This window comes from Cryptomeria japonica, chromosome 2, assembly GCF_030272615.1.
Source record: "Cryptomeria japonica chromosome 2, Sugi_1.0, whole genome shotgun sequence".
In the NCBI taxonomy this organism is placed as follows: domain Eukaryota; kingdom Viridiplantae; phylum Streptophyta; class Pinopsida; order Cupressales; family Cupressaceae; genus Cryptomeria; species Cryptomeria japonica.
The window spans coordinates 536872028-536882634 of record NC_081406.1 but is presented as its reverse complement, the minus strand read 5'-3'; positions in this window follow the sequence as shown (position 1 = coordinate 536882634).

Here is a 10607-nt window from a genome sequence, read left to right as displayed (position 1 = left end):
AGGCCAAGAAGTTGATAAGGGGGTCATCTTGGCAGCTACTTATGGCTTCACATTTTATTTTTCATGATTTTATGGTCAGATAATATGTTCTCACGTATGATGTCACATGTGTACTTTATATTTTAGAAATATTTTACTATTTACTATAGTGCAATTAAAAGATTATTTTAAGGAGGTGATTAAATATTATTTTATTGAAATGGAATCTTCTAGGAGGCCGATTCATGTGTGGGAAAAGGTTAAAAAGGGAATGAGCTTCAAGTTGTGACCATCAATTATTTGACATCTCTTCTTGTGTTAAGAATTGTGGAGCCAAGGGTTTCTACAGATTATTGTTCATTGGGAACAATACCTCCCTTTGATTTCCATAACTGAGGTGGTGAGATATCTCTCAAAGGGTTGCAATTGAGAGTGAAGGATACCTCAATCCTTCATATTGAGTTTATTGTGAGTTAATGGCAACATCATGGTAGACGATTTGGAGAGTGCTTTAGCTCATTGCTACATTTGACATCTATGTGCATTGATATATTAAGGAAGGCAAGGCGATTCCCCTAGGAGAATTTTGGAGGTGAATTGAGGTGGTTTCAGGTTATATATCAGGTATGGAGCAAGTTCAAACCAGTCCTTCCATATCCCACAATTTTTCTCATAACTTCATCTTGGAGAATCGATTCAATCCTAGATTGAAGCACCCACTTGGGGGGGGTTCAACAATGATGTTAGATGTTTGATAAGGAGTGAAGGAGCTGATAATTATTTATTTTTGTCACTTACATTAGAACATGGCAATTTTGGTGAAGGGTTCGATTTGGCACAATGAAGGCTTAGGGAGACTTGATATTGCTTGCTTCTTCATTTATACACCAAGGTGCTTCATCCAGGTTCTCTTTTGGCATTGTTTTTATTGAGTTTTCAGAATGTATGAATGAAATTCATGGTTGCTATTAGTACTCAGAAATTTTGAAACTAGTTCATTGTAAGCCAAGAGTATTGGCCATTGATATACATTTTGTAATCAGTCTATTGTTTTCAATAATAAGGAGGGATAAGGTTGCATTCAATCTATATGTTGTTACTTCAATCTTTTAGTTGCATGCCAATTGTTTGTAAAAATACTAGTCTATTGTAGGTGTACATTTCTTGCATTTAATACATGTATATGCATATGAAAAACATAAAAACTATCCTAGAAGGTTTTCTTAATGTCTTGGAATCATTTGCAATCAATAATATCATTGCCAAAGAAAGTCTGAAGTTTATATCAATCATATGCCAAGTTAAACTGCATAACACACAGAATTATAACGCTGTCCAAAACCGCATAACACACAGGTTATACAGTTTGAAAAACTGGAATAGAATGTTATCGAACAATTGTTTGTTAATATTACCTACACTTTCAGTCATAAAATAACAAGGGATACTACAGTGGTATCAGAGTCATCATCTTGCCATCCTGTGTTTATGAGTGCAAGAGAAATCATGTATTATAACAAGGAACAAAGAAGACAACAATACCAAAATCCACAAGTGCCTGAAGTGGACACATTTTCAGAAGCTTTAAGAGAAATGGATACCGACAAAACAATTCAAACTATGGTTGAGGAAGATAAGGATGCAAGAATTGAAAGAAAATTTGACACCATGCTTGACATGATGTCAAGCTTATTGGGGAAAATGGAACAACAGACAAATACTAATCTCCATCAATATCACATAGCTAAACATAGTGGGAACAATGAAAATAATAGGAATATTGATGGGGAAAGGTCTGTACATAATGTTGATAACACTAGAGGATCAACCTATAGGCCTCTCTTTCCTACTTTCACACCAAGAGAAGAACAACCACAGGTAGTTGTAGCTGCTCCTTTTGACGACAAAGCAAGGCAAGCTTACATGGAATATAGTTCTTTACCACCAGATTTGCGAGAGCAATGGATCTTTGATAAATTCACAAATCAAAGAAATAGGAGGAATGGAAGGAATGATCATTATGCTCCACCAAGGACAGATTATCAACAAGCTCTTGGTAAGATCACAATGCCATATTTTGATGGGAGTAATAAGTGTATAGCTAGGGCATGGGTGCAAGAACTTGATAACTATTTGTCATTGAGACCAATGCCTGAAGAGGATGCCATACATTTTTTTACACTACATTTAGATGGGGCTGCTCATGAGTGGTGGTACCATAGGTTGATTACTCTTGGTCACAATCTCATTACCACATAGGATGAATTTACTAATAGGTTGATTGAAAGATTTGATGTCAAGGACCCTGAAGTAAGCTTCTGTGAGTTGGCACAATTAAAGCAAGATGGATCTCTTGAAGCATATGTCGCTGATTTTCAACAATTATCAATCATGGTTCCTAATATTAGTGAAAGGAGATTCATAGTGCTATTTATTGAAGGGTTAATGAAACCATTAAAGGGTTGGTTGAAAGCCTTTGATGATCTATCACTACAACAGGCAATGAAGAAGGCACGCAGTATGGAGTTTGCAACACCTACTAGAAAGTTCTCATCCAAAGGGTTATCTTCCTATCACGACAACACGAAATTTTCCAAGAGGGAAGACAAGACAAAAGGGAAATCAACTTTTTCATTAGATCGTGAGACACTCAATGACTTAAGGAAGAAGAAATTATGCTTCTATTACAAAGGGCCTTATGACGCCAATCATGATTGTCCTATGAGACCAAAGGGGAAATCTAACTATGCAATGTGGGCACTTTATGAGGATTCAAAATCAGATCAGCAAACAAAAAAGATGATTCTGAATCAGAAAAATATGAGCATGATGAGGAAATAGAGGAGAAAGTGAAGCTTAAGGAGGCATGCCTCACTAGCGTTCAATGTGAAGGTTCTTTTAAGATGCATGGAGTTCTTGCTAGCCAAAAAATAATCATTCTACTTGATACAGGTGCAACACATAATTTTATTGATGCTAGACTTGTTGAGAGACGTGGCATATGCACTGAGGATTTTTTAGGAATTTGGGTGAAGGTTACTGATGGTTTACTCTCAAGTATGACAAAATGATTTCAAATATGCCCATGTGCTTGAATAGCAATGAGTTCAAGGCAGAGTTTTATGTGGTGAACGTGGGAGACATAGATATAGTTTTGGGAATGGCATGGTTACATGACATAGGAATATTCACCCTCAACCTTTGTGAGATGGAAATGAGATTCAAGATGGATGGGAAAACTCATGTGTTAAAGTCACTCAAAGACACTAGTTTTAGGACTATCTCTTTCAGAAGGATGGAACATCTCATGCGACATGACATGGTGGAGTGGACAATAGGATGTGTTTTGATGCCAACACAAGAAGAGTGGCAAAAACCTACTTATCCTCCCGATATGCAAGAGTTGAGGATCAAGCATAATAAGGTCTTCACCAAGATTCCATCTAGTAGACCTCCAGATAGAGGAATAGAGCACATCATTGAGTTGGAGGAGGTATCCAAACCCGTGATAGTCACTCCCTACAAGCACCCTAAGTGGCTCAAGGATGAAATAGAAAAAAATATTAAGGAGATGCTATCCATGGGACATATCCGACCTAGTAAGTCACCATTTGCTTCATCTGTGGTTTTGGTCAAGAAAAATGATGGTACTTTGCGGATGTGCATCGACTACAAGTTGCTGAATAAGAAGATTATCAAAAATAGGTATCGTATCCCTAGGATTGATGAGTTGATTGATGAGCTATTTGGTGCCTAGTATTTCTCCAAAATTGATTTGAGGTCAAGGTATCATCAGATTCATGTTAGGGAGAAGGATATTGAGAAGACAACCTTCCGCTGTCATTGCGGGCATTTTGAGTTTGTAGTTATGTCCTTCGGGCTAACCAATGCACCTGCTACATTTTAGTCCATGCTGAATAGGATATTCCATTCACATTTGTGTTGGTCTTCTTTGATGACATCTAGTGTACAACAAGACTTGGGAGGAACACATTTCACATCTTAATACAGTTTTGGGGATTCTTGGCAAGGAATCTTTGTATGCCAAAGAATGCATGTGTGACTTGGTCATGACAAAATTACTGTACTTAGGCCACATCATCAACACATATGGGGTGCATATGGATCCTGATAAGGTCAAGGCAATTGTAGAGTGGCCTACACCTGTGAATCTTACACAACTTAGAGGGTTTTGGGCTTATGTGGTTTCTACCATAGATTTGTTAATGGATATTCGAGGCATGCAACTCTCCTTACAGATTTGACCAAGAAGGGAGCTTTTGTATGGACCCCTAAGGCACAAGAATGCTTTGAGATGTTCAAACGTCTCATGACTACTTGCCCTGTACTTGCATTGCCAAATTTCACAAAACCCTTTGAGCTGCAGTGTGATTCTTTAGATGAGGGAATTGGAGTTGTCCTTATGCAAGACAGGCATTTGATTTCTTTTGAGAGCAAGAAGCCGAGAGGTCCAAAAAGGAGCTATAGTATATATGATAAGGAAATGTTGTCCATCATGCATGCATTGGCCAAATTCATGTAGTATTTGGTGGGCAACAAATTCATAGTAAAAATAGACCATAACAACTTGAAACATTTCCTTGGGCAGTGAGACCTCAATGATCGTCAACATAAATGGGTGAGCACGATGCAATCATATGGCTTAGACATTTCCTTTGTCAAAGGAATGCAAAATGTAGTTGTTGATGCTTTATCTTGTTGTCCACATTTGAGCTTTATGGCAGAGGTTTTAGAGGATTGGAGGCATTTGATTATGGTAGAATATGCCAAGGACTCTTGGGCTTCAGGCATCATTGAGGGGTCAGTACATGATGATAGATATTTCGTTGTAAATGGTCTTATCATTTACAAGGGGTGGATATTTTTGACCCCAGGATCAAAGGTGAAGAACATGGTGACGAGGACCTTTCACGATACACCTATTGCAGGACATCCCAACTACTTCAAGACATATCGACAGATATGAGAGAGGTTCACTTGGAAGGGGATGAAATAAGATGGTCTTTGATGTTAGAGAGTGTTCTGTTTTCCAGCAAAATAAACATGGACACACATACCCTGCAGGTTTGCTTCAGCCACTCCCGATTTCTGATAAGAAATGGGAATGTATTTCTATGGACTTCATTACAGGGTTGCCAAAAGCACAGGGTAAGGATTGCATTTATGTGGTAGTTGATCGTTTAACAAAGTATGCCCACTTCTTTCCGATCACTACTACATATTAGTTACACAGGTAGCCAAGCTCTTTTTTCGTAAGATATTTAGACTTCATGGTTACCTTAGAGCATTGTTTGTGACAGAGAGTCAGTTTATGAGTCATTTTTAGCAGGATCTTTTCAGACTTTGTGGGGCTGATCTCACTCCGAGTACCAGCTATCACACGTAGACAGATGGACAAACATGGATCATTAATAAGTGGGTGGAGAGATATCTTAGGAGTTACATTGTAGGATAGAAAAAAGGCATGGGTCAAGTGGATATACCTTTGTGAGTATTTTTATAATACCACTTACCACCTTTCTATTCAGATGACACCATTCATGGCTTTGTATGGGTATGAGGTGCCTAGCTTTCTTGATTTGTTGTTGAGTGACCACAGAGTGCCTAGTTTTGGGGACATGTTGCAAGAGAATCAGAACATCATGAGGTCTCTTCGAGAGAATATCTAGAAGGCACAAAATCAACATAAACAATATGCAGATTAGAAGAGAGTTGAGCGTTCATTTGAGGTAGGCGATATGGTATACTTGATGTTGCAGCCATATAGACAGTCTACCCTTAAGAATAATGGTGCCAAGAAGATTAAGACATACTACTATGGACCCTCCAGGATGATTATATGAGTAGGAGAGGTGGCTTATGAGCTACAGTTGTCAGTAGATAGCAGGGTGCATAATGTATTCCATGTATCATGCCTCAAAAAGGTGTTAGGACACCATGTGAATCCTTCCACTACTTTACCACCCTTAGATGACGAGGGTAAGCTAATATTAGTACCCGAGGCTATTTTTGACGTTAGGGAGAAATAGTTGAGGAGATGAGTTATCAGGGAATACTTGATCAAATGGAAGGGCTTGCCGATTGAGGATGCTACTTGGGAGAGTGAGGAGATTTTGCAACATCCAGCATTGAGATTGCTTGAGGACAAGCAATTTCAGGGAGGGCAGACTGTAATGTCCCCATCTCATTAGTACGTGGACACTCACAAGGTTGGCCTATTATTTGACCCTCATAGGCCAAGAAGTTGATAAGGGGGTCGTCTTGGTAGTTACCTTTGGCTTGATATTTTATTTTTCATGATTTAATGGTGAGATAATGTGTTCTCACGTATGATGTCACGTGTGAACTTTATATTTTAGAAATATTTCAATATTTACTAAAGTGCAATTAAAAGATTATTTTAAGGAGGTGATTAAATATTATTTTATTAAAATAGAATCTTCTAGAAGGAGGTCAATTCATGTGTGGGAAAAGGATAAAAAGGGAATGAGCCTCAAGTTGTGATCATCGGTTATTTGACATCTCTTCTTGTGTTAAGAATTGTGGAGCCAAGGGTTTCTACAGATTATTGGTCATTGGGAACGATACCTCCCTTTTATTTGCATAACTGAGGTGGTGAGAGATCCTCCGAAGGGTTGCAATTGAGAGTGAAGGATACCTCAGTCCTTCATATTGAGTTTATTGTGAATTCATGGTAGCATCATGGTAGATGATTTGGAGAGTGCTTCAACTCATTGCTACATTTGACATCTATGTGCATCGATATATTAAGGAAGGCAAGGTGATTTCCCTAGGAGCATTTCGGAGGTGATTTGAGTTGGTTTCAGGTTATATAAAAGGTCTGAAGCAATTTCAAACCAGTCCTTCCATATCCCACATCGATTCAGTCCTAGATTGAAGCACCCACTTGGGAGGGGTTAAAAAATTATGTTAGATGCTTGATAAGGAGTGAAGGAGATGATAATTATTTATTTTTGTCAGTTACAACAGAACAGGGCGATTTTGGTGAATAGTTCAATTTGGCACAAGGAAGGCTTAGGGAGACTTGATATTGCTTGCTTCTCCATTTATAAACCAAGGTGCTTCATCCAGGTTCTCTTTTGACATTGTTTTCGTTGAGTTTTCAAAATGTATTTATGAAATTCATGGCTGCCATTAGTACTCAGAAATTCTGAAACTAGTTCATTGTAAGCCAAGAGTCTTGGCCATTGATAGAAATTTTGTAATCAATCTATTGTTTTCAATAATAGGGAGGGATAAGGTTGCATTGAATCTATATGTTGCTACTTCAATCCTTTAGTTGCATGCCAATTGTTTGTAAAAATACCAGTCTGCTATAGGTGTGCATTTCTTACATTTAATACATGTATATGCATCTGAAAAAACACAAAAAACTATTGCATGTTGATCCTAGAAGGTTTTCTTAATGTTTTAGAATCATTTGCAAGCAATAATATCATTGCCAAAGCAAGTCTGAAGTTTATATCAGTCATATGCCAAGCTAAACTGCATGACACAGAAAATTATACTGCTATCCAAAACCGTATAACACGCATGTTATACAGTGATTTAACTAGAACAATAGGTTATCGGACAATTGTTTGTTAATATTCCCTACACTTTAAATCATATAACACTAGGGGATGCTACATGATAATATTAATGAATAAATAATGATGTATAATATTATTAATAAATAATATTAATGGATAAATGATAAATGATGATATTAATGATAATATTGACGATGGATAAATAATAATATTTAATGGATAATATTTGATGAAGGATAATAGATGGAATAATTCATTAAAATGAAGTGGATCCACTCGGGATTAAGATGATTTTTTTTTATGTGTCTACATTTTGCCCCTCTTTGAGACAATGCAACCTGTCACGTTGTTTCAAAGAAAAAAGATCAACTAATACATGCCTCAGAGATATCCTAGTAAGGGTGATGATTGATTGGTTATTCCCCCTCGAGAGATTGATAGAACAGATTGATGGAGATGGATCTCTCAATAGATCGCACGAAAGAAGATTGGATGCTTGACATTGCACAAGTGATTAAGTTGAGATTGTATTTGATGGAAATGCACAGTTGATGAGGCGTAACTGAACAATTGATGAAAATGAGTAGTATAGCCATGTTGATTAGCTGATTAAGCTGATAAGGATTGATGATAGCTAAAGATAAGTTGATCCAAGGATTGACTGATTGATCCAGGGGCGTTGAGATTGCAAGAAGCAAGTTGAACAATTTGATAAAGCGATTAAAGATTCAGAGACATGCATCAATTGGATAAAGTGTTTGATTGATCTTGCTACAAGGAGATGAATAAAGATGATGAAGAAAGAAATGATGAAAAAGAGAGATGAAAGGGGGTAAGTGATGAGAAAGAAGAATGAGTGATGAGAATGAGAATATGAAGGTGATAAGATTTCTTGTACTTTTTGTAGATGTATAAAAATGACCATATTCCTAAATGAATATTTTATGATCATTTCTTTATTTAATTAAATTCAATTTAATTAAATTACCTGCATTCCTCTATTTAATTAAGTAAATTACTAAATTAAATTCACTATACCCATTTAATGAATAAATCATTTTATTCAATTAAATCCCCCCTATCCACTTTTAATTAAATTCAAATTTAATTAAGTAGTTATCCTAAATTGAATAAATCTAATTTATTTAATTTCCCCAAATTGCAACCAAATTGAATTAAATCATTTAAATCAATTAAATCCTATTATCCCTCCATCCACTTGCAAAATCCCACATCTCCCACTTGCCTTCCTAAACCCCTTTCTAATCCCTTCTGGACTCTTCTAATCGCTTCTAATTAGCCTAATCCATCTTCTAAACTTTGTCACATCCCTAAGCAAGGGGAGGTCACTTCTCAAACCCTCAAAGTCTTTGATAACCATTAAAGGCTTCCAATCTTCAACCACTTAATTCCTCAAAGTCTTTGATAACCATTAAATGCTTCAAACCTTCAACCACTTAATTCCCCAAAGTCTTCATAACCATTAATGGTTAACTCAAACCCTCCTACATGGTTAAAGAATTTCTTTTAACTCAACCTTCATCCAACCCAAGGGTCTCATCAAGCATTTAATGCTTTGACCACGATTATCTCTTAATCATTTGCACAAAGGTTTGTCCTTGGATTAGCTCTTAATCCGGTGGGTAATCCTAATTTAAGCTTGACCCTTACCTTCTAGATAACCCTAAGGTCTTCTCAGGCATTTAATGTCTCCAACCCCTTCTCTCAACCCAATCTTATGTTGACACTTGTCACCATTCTATTGGTGTAAATTGCAAACATGGATCCCCAACTTTCAAACTCAACCCTTGATCAACTCTTTCAATCCTGACCATCCATTGCCCTGTTTTTGCTATAAATAGAGCTCTCATTCCTCCATTTTGAATCATCCTTCAAATTTGTAGTATCACACTTATGCTCAAATACATTCAAGCTTTCATATCTCATTTTATGCTCATCATTTAGCCTCTCTTTTAACTAGGAATTAGTCTAAATATGCATGTTTAGAATACTTTCTTTATCATTTAGCTCAATCATAGACTAAATATATCATGTTAGGATAGTATTTATACTAACCTTGTCATCTTATAATCTAGTTCATTGCATTTCTAGAATCATGCATAGCTTAGGATGCATCTCATACTAAAATCTATCAAAGCATCCCTCGTTCTTGCATTTGCCATCCCTAAACCATTTTGCTCAGTGATCTGAGAGCAAAAAAATTGGTTTGAGGGACATTGTAAGATAGAGAACCATGGGACCAACCTTAGGAAGCTGAGTAATACTTTATAACTCCATAGCTTGCACCAAGAAGTCATGTGTGTGTGTGTGGACAAGTATTTTGGAACATTTTCACATATTGAGTTCTATCGACCCGCTTTTCCCGCATACACTTTTTAAAGTGCTAAAGTCATCATCGAGTTTATTATGGCAAATGGAAAACTCATCTGGATATAGATTAGACCCAAATGATTTTACCAGACGTGTGAAAGAAAACACAATAGACAGGAAATGATTGCCTTAGTTTGCATCAGACCATTATGTCCTTGATGATATTAGATGATTATGTCCTAAGACAAGTCATCATATTACTAAGGAACAATCCACAAGCAACAAATAGGTGAAGATGTCCCATCCTCGCCTTTCTAGTCAAATATATCTTGGAGATAAAATCTCTAGTTAGAGACATCCTGGAAAATCTAAAAGACATGTCACCAAAGATAAAATCAAAAGACATAATCAAACAAACAAACATGTATGTTTTGTGCCAAAGTGATTTTTGTTCACAATTAATGTGTTTTGGGTTTGATAAGTTGATCAAATACTGTTATGTTTGCTCAATCGTAATCTCGTCACGTCATGATTTCATTGAAGTTCAAAGGCTACATAATCATCCAAAATGTTTGTCTCTTTGCAACATGGATATTAAATGCTTTTGGGATTTTGATGAATTTTTTTATGATTTTTAGGGTTTTTTAGGACATTTTATGATTTTTAGAATTTTTTCAAGACTTTTTTTTATGATTTTTATGATTTTTTAAGGACATTTTATGA